At 49.4% G+C, this 11,900-nt stretch overlaps 1 non-coding gene across 1 annotated transcript; it reads right to left on the minus strand.

The window, feature by feature from the left end:
• Window positions 1–10,774: 10,774 nt before the first annotated feature.
• On the minus strand, window positions 10,775–10,857 carry trnal-cag. The gene has a single exon. It is a non-coding gene; the product is annotated as a tRNA-Leu (tRNA).
• Window positions 10,858–11,900: the final 1,043 nt, after the last annotated feature.

Consider the following 11,900-nt stretch of genomic DNA (forward strand, 5'->3'; position numbering starts at 1 on the left):
AGCAGGTTTTAAACTCCTGCGGCCTTCTATCCATTGGGCGAGTTCCCACCTGCTCAATATTTCATGAAGCCCTTGAGAAATTTTCGATGTGCTCTCGTGTCCTTTGTGGCCGCCATAACATCCCTCCACCCTTAGAACATAGAACAGTACAGCACAGAACAGGCCCTTCGGCCCTCGATGTTGTGCCGAGCAATGAACACCCTATTCAAACCCACATATCCACCCTATACCCGTAACCCAACAACTTCCCCCCCCTAACCTTACTATTAGGACACTACGGGCAATTTAGCATGGCCAATCCACCTAACCCGCACATCTTTGGACTGTGGGAGGAAACCGGAGCACCCGGAGGAAACCCACGCACACACGGGGAGGACGTGCAGACTCCGCACAGACAGTGACCCAGCCGGGAATCGAACCTGGGACCCTGGAGCTGTGAAGCATTTATGCTAACCACCATGCTACCGTGCTGCCCTAAGTCCTCTCTCTCCCCCAGTACCTCCGCTGTGAGAAAGTCCCCTCCACTCCTTGCCGATTGGTCTGAGATCCGTCAAAGGTGGGTTTGGATCAGGTGGTTTGAACCAGATTGAGGATCTTCGTTTCCAGAGGAAGTGCCGAAGAGTAACTGACGCGGGTTTCCCTTCAGGGTCCTCTTCAGGCGGGGCACTTACTTCCACCTCAGAATCTGTGTCCCCATTATCCAGACGGACAGGCACAGGGTCGGCTTGGTTGTGGTGGTGACCACCTCCACGGCCGGTAATGAGGCTTGCTCAGGGCCAGACGACTCTGAACCTGAGGTGGTCGAGCTGTTTCTTTCCAACCTTACCCTGGATCTTCACTTTGTGTGACACTGGCCCCGTTTTCACCATTATGATTCCAGGGACCCAGTTGGGACCAGCTCCGAAGTTCCTCATGTAAACCTGATCTCCCATTTTGAATGTTCTTTCTGTTCTTGCAGAGTCTCAATTTATTTTCTAGTTCTCATGTTTAGAATAATAATAATCGCTTATTGTCATAAGTAGGCTTGAATAAAGTTACTGTGAAAAGCACCCAGTCGCCACATTCCGGCGCCTATTCGGGGAGGCCGGTACGGGAATTGAACCCGGGAATTGGCCTTGTTCTGCATTACAAGCCAGCTGTTTAGCCCACTGTGCTAAACCAACCATTCAACCTCCACCTTCACAGCCAGGTTTGGGAATAGTAGGCTGAGTCTCGTACGAAGCCACCATCCCCTTAACAATTCCTGTTGTTGTATGACGAGTGGTCCTACAATCAAAAAAATATGGTGCCAGTTTGGCCTCTATAGATTCCGCAGGTTGCTTCTTCATGCCATTTTTTAAAGTCTGCACTGCCTATTCCACCAGCCCATTTGATGACGGGTAATAAGGTGCTGTTCTGATGCGTCTGATGCCATTAGATAGCATGATGTTTGGAACTCACTGTTGGTAAAGGCTGTGCCATTATCGGAAACCAAAACTTCTGATATTCTGCACGTGCAGAAACTGTCGTAATTTCTCGATTGTAGCGAGGGAGGTAGTGAAGCTCATGTGGTGTATCTCCAACCATTTGGTGTGTGCATCTACAAGGATCAAAACCACGGAATCCACAAAAAGTCTGGCAAATCTGTACTCTCACCTCTGGCTTGCCCGGGCCACTCCCATTGATGTTTCCATCTTATCGGAGAAGCCATTTGTTCTCGACAATGAAGCTTGCTTGGAGACAATGAACTTGCTTACTCCTCATCGACAAACTAATAACCTCACCAAAGCCAGTCTTCCCACACCAAACCCTATTAGTTAAATAATGAACAAGGCCGCTGCCACTGCTTATAGCATGTAAGTCTAGACCCAGGGACCTACAGAATACCAGCCCGGTTGAAGCAGCCGGTTTTAAACTCCCACTACTTGTTTCAGATGAGGTGAGCTCCCACCAGCTCAACATGAAGCCCACAGGGAGATCTATTGATGATTCCCGATATTCTTCGTGACCATAACAGAATGTGACACAATTAAAGTCGTTTTTAGAATTGCAAAAGTGTACAATGAGGTAAAAGGTGCCTTACAGCAGTCAGAGCTATTTGTTCACTACAATCCCAAGCTGAAGTAGCAATTTGCTTGTGATGCATCACCCTATGGAGTTGTCTCAGGACTTAATGTCTTCAGGAGAGGAACAACCTAAGGCATTTGCTTCACCATCTCATCTGGTGCAGAAGCACATTGGGCGGGATTCTCCGACCCCCCGCCGGGTAGGAGAATCGCCGGGGGGGGGGGGGGGCGGCGTGAATCCCGCCAATTCTCCGGCCGCCGAATTCTCTGGCGCCGGAGAATTGGCGAGGACGGGAGTTGCGCCGCGCCGGTCGGCGGCGGCTCGCAGCGACCCCCTCCGGCAATTCTCCGGCCCGTGATAGGCCGAGGTCCCGCTGGTTCTATGCAGGTCCCGCCGGCGTAAATTGGACTAGGTCCCTTACCGGCGGGACCTGGCGGCGCAGGCGGGCTCCGGGGTCCTGGGGGGGGGGGGTGATCTGGCCCCAGGGATTGCCCCCACAGTGGCCTGGCCCGCGATCTGGGCCCAACGATCCACGGGCGAGCCTGTGCCGTGGGTGCACTCTTTTCCTATGCGTCGGCCATGAAAGCCTACGCGATGGCCGGCGCAGAGGTGACCCCCCCCCGCACATGCGCTGGGATGACATCAGCAGCCGCTGACACTCCTACACATGCGCGGACCCGCGCCGGACGGCGGAGTCTCTTCAGCCCCAGCTCGCGTGGCACCAACAGCAATCTGCGCCGGCCGGAGGGGCGCAAACCACTCCGGCGCCGGCCTAGCCCCTGAAGGTGCAGAGGAATCTGCACCTTTGGGGCGGCCTAACGCTGGAGTGGTTCACGCCACTCCGTCCCGCCGGGACCCCCCCCCCCCCCCCACCACCCCCCCTCCCCGCCGGGTACGGGAGAATCTCGCCCATTATCCACAAAAAAGGAATTGAGTAACATTTTCAGGCTAAGAAAGTTCCACCACTATAATTGTGGATGTCATTTTGCTCTTTACATGGATCATCAACACTTGATGCAAACTCCAAACAGGCAGCTACCAAAGGCTGGAGTCGAACCCAGGGCCGTGGCGCTGTGAGCCAGCAGTACTAACCACTGTGCCCACTTCTGACCTGTGGACATGTTCCTAGTGATTGTGGGTGCTCACGCTAAATGACCAGATGTGAGGCAGCACGGTGGCACAGTGGTTAGCGCTGCTGCCTCACAACGCCCCTGGAACCCGGGTTTGATTCTAGCCTTGGGGAACTGTCTGGGTCGTGCTTGCACGTTCTCCCTGTATCTGCAGGTAACCTCTTCTTCTGCCGATGGCTCGAACTGTTGCCTCACTGCGCCAGGGACCTAGGTTCAATTCCGCTGTGTGGAGTTTGCACATTCTCCCTGTATCTATGCGGGTTTCCTCCGGGTGCTCCACTTTCCTCCCAAAGTCCCAAGATGTGCAGGTTAGGTGGCTTGACCATGATAAATTGCCCTTTAGTGTCCAGGGGTGTGAAAGTTAGGTGAGGGGTTGTGGGGATAGGATGGGATGGATGGGGCAGCGGACCTGGGTAGCCTGCTCTTTCAGAGGGTCAGTGCAGACTTGATGGGTGAAATGGCCTCCTCCTGCATTTTAGGGATTCTTTGGTTCTAATATTCTAAGTCGTTATCATGAAATCCACGATAACTGAGCAAACAATTGGAAAGCCAGTCAAATATTCACAAGATTTGGTGCACCAGAGCAGGTCGTAAGTGACAATGGTATTAAGTTGACTGCGGAGGAGTTTGAGGACTACTTAAGGGCGAACGTTTCCGACACATAAAGTCAGCTCCATACTATCCTGCAATAAATGGGTTGTTCGAACATTTCGTTCAATCACTGAAACATTCCATCAAGGCATCGAAGGACCAAGGTACATTGGCAAGAAAAGTAAACAAATTCTTTATGTTTTTCTGGAACACCGCACTTGCAACAACACAGAGTTCACCAGCTCTTCAGGAGGAAAGTGCAAACACAGTTCGATTTGTTGGTACCACCTGCTACTTCAGAGATTGTCAAGCAACAACAACAAGCCCAGATTGCTAGGAGAGAACAGAACACGAAAAAGCCAGTATTCAATTAAGCAGAACCAGGGCTAGCCTGAAGTTACACCACCAACGAGGAATGGCTACCTGCTGTGATCTTAGCAAAGTCAGGTCCACTGTAGAGAAGGCTGATGAAAGAGTTTGGTAACGTCATGCTGACCAGCTGCTAGCTTCACAAACTGAAATCGCGGAAACATCTCAGGCGGATTGCCTTGGGAAGTGTAGACAGCGATATTTAGGAAGAGAGGCCAGAAGCAGAAACAGGTTCAGATTTTGTTTCTGAAAATTTCCCAACATCTAAAGAAATGAATGAAATGAAAATGAAAATCGCTTATTGTCACGAGTGGGCTTCAATGAAGTTACTGTGAAAAGCCCCTAGTCGCCACATTCCGGCGCCTGTCCAGGGAGGCTGGTACGGGAATTGAACCGTGCTGCTGGCCTGCTTGGTCTGCTTTCAAAGCCAGCGATTTAGCTGAGTGAGCTAAACCAGCTAAACCAGAAATGGACACTGGAGTAAGTTCCCAGGAAGAGCCACCTACTGCCGAGAAAGAGGACACCTCGAAGGTCTTGAGTAGCCAGGTACCAGAACATCGAATGCAACCTAAAAGTAATAGATATCCACCTGAGAGACTGTCTTATTGAGTTGTATATATGTTTATTTCTGGAACATACAGTGAAGAAGACGGCCATTCGGCCCATCGAGTCTACACCAACACACTTAAGCCCTCACTCCCCCCCTATCCCCACAACTCAATAACCCCTCCTAACCCTTTTGGTCACTAAGTGCAATTTATCATGGCCAATCCACCTAACCTGCACGTCTTTGGACTGTGGGAGGTAACCAGAGCACCCAGAGGAAACCCACGCAGACACGGGGAGAACCTGCAGACTCCCAGTGGGGAATTGAACCTGGGACCCTGGCACTGTGAAACCACAGTGCTATCCACTTGTGCTACCGTGCTGCCCCATTATGGAGATAATATATAAGTGGGTCTGTTTTAAAAATGTTAAGCAGTTGTCATTGCAATAAAGAAGTAAAGGGGAAGGGGTGCTATGTATTCGAGAATATATCCCATCTGGTGAAGCGTCATGTGATTTGTAGTGATGGGCTTCAGTTCTCCATCTTAGAATGTATGAGCAACATTATATAACATTAATAAATCCCATTGTTTGTTTATAGAAACCGCCAGTGTATTGTCTCAAGCCATGACAACATTATCATCGTAGAAGAGTCAAACGAGACATATCAATCCTGGAGAAGCCAATAGTGGCATACAGTTGTTACTGACTCACTAAAAACCCAAACTTTACTGATAGCCATTTTAGTGGGCAGAGGTTTAGTTCCTTTCTATCATATACTTCTGCTATCTCAATACAGTCATTAACCTTTTAATTTTAACCATATTAAAACCACAGCTAAAAGCACAGAAGAAGGAATATTGTAGAAGTGTGCTGAGCATCTGCTCTGACTCCTTTCATGCAGATTCGATGGGCCGAAGGGCCTCTTTGGCACTCTAGTATTCTGTGATTCTGAGATATTTCCCAGAGTCATTTCTAAATTTGCCTCTTTACCCTCGATTCCTAAAGTAGGGAAAGTACAGGAGACGACACTTACGAAATATGCATTTTGGAAGGAGCAGAATTAAGGGACCTTTCCTCACTCTGGATTTTCTTATTTAACTAACTTTCTTCAACTGAGATGAACAGTGAGTGCAAGGTTTTGTAGTCATGGCCCCTTGTCTAATGACATTTTGAGAAATGCAAGTATTCATGGTGGCATAATCATTTCTACAATATTAGGCTTAGGTGAATAAATTAGGGAGGTCAGAGTGAGTCTGACTCATATTTTATTCATTATTTAATTGGAAGACATATCCACCGGTACAGAAATATTTCTTGCCATATGTTTATTTTGCTTTTGGAGAAATGACATACGGAAAGATAAACTACAATAAATCTAATTTGTTACATTGCGTTGCTGAGGATGAATATGATCAATGACCTGCTCTCACAGTTGTCTTTTGTATCTCAGGACTTTGCTGTCCTCATTATGGAGTGGCCCTATTATCAAGAGCTCTCCAAATTTATCCCACTGGTTGACTGCAGAGCAACCATGGAATTGAAAGGGAAATAAAAGTGCCGTGACGTATATCTGCAGCTAACCTCTTCTGCCGGTGACACAGTAGTTAGCACTGCTGCCTCGCTGCATCAGGGACCCGGGTTCAATTTCAACTTCGAATAACTATCTGTGTGGAGTTTGCACGTTCTCCACGTGTTTGCATAGGTTTCCTCCGGGTGCTCCGGTTTCCTCCCCACAGTCCAAAGATGTGCGGGTTAGGTGGATTGGACATGCTAAAATTGCTGCTTTGTGTCCAAGGATGTGAAGGTTAGGTGGGGTTACGGGGATAGGATGGGGGAGTGGGCCTAGGTGGGGTGCTCTTTCAGAGGGTCGGTGCAGACTCAATGCGCCAAATGGCCTCCTTCTGCACCTTAGGAACTCTATGGTTCTGTGGTTCTTAGGCAGTCTTTTCAGTTGAGGATGACTTGCTTCTACTTATCTGGTTGATAAGTCCACTGTGTGATCTGCAAACGTTGGTACCTGTGGTGCCTGAAGGGTGGAGTAGATGAGCTATGCACACTCTCCAATGCTAACATTGAAGGACTGGTATTGGTGACAGAGCTCTCCAGATCTGCAGTAACTCTGGGTGAAATGCTTTGGGTCATACATCTATTGTCACAAGTGTAGCTGATGCCATGGCACAGTATGAAATAACTGCCATTGTGTTATTCCGCATATGTCACTGGCAGGGGGCATTTACTCCAGAAACGTATCGATCTGTGTGAGCAAAGAGCAACAGCCATCATGAAGTTTTAGATCCCTCCCTCATAAAACAATTCCGTGAGCTGCCAGATGGAGCAATCCACTATCTATATCTTGGGGTTCTAATCCCAGAACTTCCACAACCTCAAAAAAACTTGAAATTCTATCGCACTCCTTCCATCTTCAGGATAACCCTAACCTTATCCATTGAACCCTAACCTTATCCACGCACCCCGGACAAACTCTCTTCCACCTTCTTCCGTCAGGAAAAAGATGCAAAGGTTTGAGGTCACGTACCAACCGACTCAAGAACAGCTTCTTCCCTGCTGCCATCAGACTTTTGAATGGACCTACCTCGTATTAAGTTGATCTTTTCTCGACACCCTGGCTGTGACTGTAACATGAGATTCTGCAGTCTCTCCTTCCTTCCCTGTGTAAGGTATGCATTATCTGTGTAGCATGCAAGAAACAATACTTTTCACTGTATACTAATACATGTGACAATAATAAATCAAATTAAATGAAATATTTTGAAAGTGAAATGCAGTAGTCAATTTGCTCACAGTAAGCTTCCACAAACAGCAATGCAACAAATGATCAGCTAAGCAGGGACATATTTGCATTCGATGAACATACTGGGCGCGATTCTCCCAGAAGGGGAGAAATCGTAAGGCTGGCGTCAAATCCGGGCGGGTTTGATGCCAGCCCCCCCCCCCTCTCCGACCGGGAACCGATTCTGATCCCCGGTCGGGGCTAGCATGCCGCCGCCGTAAACTCCGGCATCGCGGGCTTAACGAATTTCGTTAAGCCCGCTTGCCAGAGTTTGCGCCGGCTGACGCGTCATATGACGTCAGCCGCGCATGCGCGGATTGGAAGACTCCAACCCGCGCATGCGCGGATGACATCATCGTGCATTTGCGCGAAACCCGCGCATGCGCGGGCCGGGATGCCCCTCAGCCGCCCCGCGAAGTGATACAGCGGGGCGGCGGAGGGACAAAGAGTGCGCGGGCATCGGACCCACTGCCCGCGATCGGTGCCCACCGATCGCGGGCCCATGGCACCCTTGGCACGGCCGTGGTACTGCCGTGCCAATCGGTGCCATGGTTTTAAAAATCGGGACTTTACGGCCGTTTTTACGAACGGCCAGACCAGGTGTATTTGCCGTTCGTAAAAACGGCCGTAAAGGGCTGGGAACTCGGCCCATCGGACAGCTAAGAATCGCTGCTGGCCGCAAAAAAACGGCGGCAGCGATTCATATCGGGAGTCGGGCGTGGGGGGGGGGGGAGAATAGAGGGAGGGCGTCGGACTAGCGTGGCCGTAAAATTTTACGAGCCACGCTATTCTCCGCACCGTCGTGAGTGCGGAGAATTGCGCCCACTGTTTTTTCTGGTCTCTATCAATGGTGTTATGTGCTGGATGGCACACTGATTCTTCCTGTACATTTTCCCTCTCTCAGTTAGTCTTGCATTTATATCCTACCTTTCGTGACCACTTCACAACTCCAAGTTTTTACAGCCACCAATGATCTGAAGTAGAGTACAGTAAGAAGTCTTACAACACCAGGTTAAAGTCCAACAGGTTTGTTTCAAACACGAGCTTTCGGAGCACGGCTCCTTCTTCAGGTGAATTAGAGTGGCAGTTCACTTCTGAAGTAGAGTGGCAGGAAAAGAAGCAGCCAATCATTCAACAAACTCCCAAAAGCAGCACAGAGGTGATAGCCACATCAGCCATTTTGTGTTGTTGATTGACGGACCAATATTGGCCAGGAGACCGGCGAGAACTTCCCTGCTTTTCCTTGAATTGTGCCATGGAATCTTTCCTGTCCACCTGACGGGGCATTTCAGATATCTCACCCAAAATTTTCACACTGACAGGACAGCACTCCCACAATAGTGTCAGCCTTAATCTTCCTGCTCAAATCCGAGTGGGACTTGAATCCACAAACTCTGAGCTGAAAGATGAAAGTGCTACCTATTGAGCCATTGCATGTTGGATTCAATCAATTAGGATAACAGTTGTTTTCAGTTTTGATACCTGATCGGCTGCACTCCTGTCAATGTAGACTAATTGACAGAGATTGATTGCTCTGATTAGTAAATTACTCCATTATCGTTGTATCAGATGACTACAAAGATGGTAGAAGGTTAATTGGATGGACCTTAGATTTTCCTCACCTAGGAATCCCTATGTCCTGTTCTTCTACTTCATGTTAATATTCAGTTTCTGAGTCACTTACTGCCTCCAGCCTCCTCCTGCTGGTCTTTCTGAGACAATCTTGGTTCTGCCCAAATCCAATGTTTTTTATCACTGTGGTGTGCTGCTGGCAGTCCATCCCCATACACCGTGCTATCTTTGCTCTACTGTTGTACTTGCCACCACTTGCCTGGCCTAGTTTGCCAACCCCAACCGCTTTTTGTGGACCATAAAAATTGAATACACCCCCTCCTACTCTGAGCCCCTCCCCAGCCCCAAGCAGTTGTCCCGAACCCTAGCACCTGGCAGGCAATACAATCTACTGGACTCATGTCCTCGGCTACAGAGGAATATGTTCACCCTCCTTGCTATACTCTCCCCTACTACCACCACACTCTTATTTACTCCCCTGACTTGAATGGGCTCCTGTAGCATGGTGCTGTCGTCAGTTCAGTCATCCACCTTGTAGTCCCCCATTTCATCCACTTAATCTCTAACCTAGGGAAGCACGGTGGCCTAGTGGTTAGCACAACCGCCTCACGGCGCTGAGGTCCCAGGTTCGATCCTGGCTCTGGGTCACTGTCCGTGTGGAGTTTGCACATTCTCCCCGTGTCTGCGTGGGTTTCACCCCCACAACCCAAAAATGTGCAAAGTAGGTGGATTGGCCACGCTAAATTGCCCCTTAATTGGAAAAAAATAATTGGCTAATCTAAATAAAGAAAAAAAAAATCTCTAACCTGTTTCTCAACCCAGATACCTGCCTCACTCATGGTCACATCCTCCTGCCCATGGCCATGGACCAAATCAGATGACCCTATCTGAAGGAGTGTAACATCCTCCTGGTAATGTTCTTTCTCAACTCTTTGTAGGAACACAAATGATCAACATTGGATTTCATCGTCAATGTCTGCTCGCGTGAGAGGAGACTCCTGAGGTATGGGCAATGATTCACATTGTCCAAGGGCTCACCGAGCATCTTGATGGTTGGGGGGCAGGTTTGTGTGGCAGGATCGGGCTGGTAGAGAACCTTTGTTTTCCATAGTTTAATCTGAGACCCATTCTCTCATATGCCTCGGTGAATGTGTCGACAATGGTTTATAGCTTGGCCTCACACACAGGCGTCAACTGTGTACTGCAGCTCGATGACAGAGACTGGGGTGGTCTTGGTTCTGGTCTGGAGGCATCGGAGGTTGAACAGTTTCCCATTTTTCCAGATTTAGCTCCACTCCAACAGGGAGTTTTAGGATAGCAGGATGCAGCGTTGATGCAAAAAATGGAAAAGAGCATTGGTGCGATGAAACAGCCCTGTTTGACTCTGGTTTGCACATAGATCATAGAATCTATAGTGCAGAAGGAGGCTATTAAGCCCATCGAGTCTACACCGGCCCTTGGAAAGAGCATCCTACTTACGTCCACACCTCCACCCTATCCCCGTAGCCCACCTAACCTTTTTGGACACTGGGGCAATTTAGCATGGCCAATCACCCTAACCTGCACATCTTTGGACTGTGGGAGGAAACCGGAGTACCCGGAGGAAACCCACGCAGACACGGGGAGAAAGTACAGACTCCGCACGGGCAATGACCCAAGCCAGGACCCTGGAGCTGTGAAGCAACAGTGCTAACCACTGTGTTACCATGCCGCCCAGGATAATCAATGTCAGGAGTGGGATTCGAACCCACACCTCCAGAGGAGACTGCGACCTGAACGCAGCACCTTAGACCGCTCGGCCATCCTGACCAATTAAAACGACCGCGGCAGGACTCAGCAATCTTATGAGTCATTAGAATCACCAAAGTCAGATGCCTTATCCATTAGGCCACACAGCTATTAGATGGACACAGTTAAGGAATATCTGAGATCATCCAATATGCTCTTTTCCTTCCAGACAAGGGTGATGAGGTTGTGGATTCTTGTCAAGAGTGCATTCCACCTGCGTCAGAGGCCTTGGTGTTCTTCGGCTGCCAGGTGACCTTTTCAACCTCACAGCGAGCTGGGGTTGTGCTGAGATGGTGGTGGTTAACGTGTTGCAGGATGGTATCAAGGACACTTGAGTCGAAGGCTGTATCTTGGTTGAGGAGATCCTCAAATTGCTCTGTCCAGCTTTGTCCAGCTCTCTCCAGCTCGTTTGTCTTTGATGAGCGCCTCTCTGTTGTTGGCTCTCAGTGGGGTGGGTACTCGGACCGCAGATGGTTCTGATTGTGCTGAAGAAGCCGCGCACATTATAGTTGTCGCCGAGTTACTGTGTCTCCTACGCTTTCTCCGGATTCCATCTGCTTTTTAGGTTGCGGGTTCTTTGATACACCTAGGTCTTCAGTTGCCTGTAGGCTTGTTTCTTCTCACTCGAGTTTTGGTGGAGCTGCCAATTCAGGAACGCCTTGCACTTACGGTCAAGCAGATGCTGGATCTCCTGATCGTTCTCATTGAACCAGTCTTGGTGTTTCCTGGCTGTGAGACCAATCGTCTACTTGCAGGTGCTGATGGTATGTTGGTATTGAAGACGGACCAGGCACTGTGGTCGTTCTGCGGCTCTAGATCATTGGTTGCCGCCAGGTTGTGAGGCGCCGGCTGAGTAGCTCTTTGTTCTGGGTGTCTTTGAGTCCAGCGACATTGAATCTACAGTGGCAGAGTACTGTGATGTGCTGTTTCTGAGCCAGGTGAGCCATAGGGGACATTAGCCATTTGCTCACCCCGTAGTGGGGTTCGTTGAGATGTCCAACCAACCTGTTTTTCATAGTGAAGTCGACCCCCATGGGGACGCCATTCTTCTTATGGTTTCCCCA

This window comes from Scyliorhinus canicula, chromosome 6 (genome assembly GCF_902713615.1).
Source record: "Scyliorhinus canicula chromosome 6, sScyCan1.1, whole genome shotgun sequence".
NCBI classification, from domain to species: Eukaryota; Metazoa; Chordata; class Chondrichthyes; order Carcharhiniformes; family Scyliorhinidae; genus Scyliorhinus; species Scyliorhinus canicula.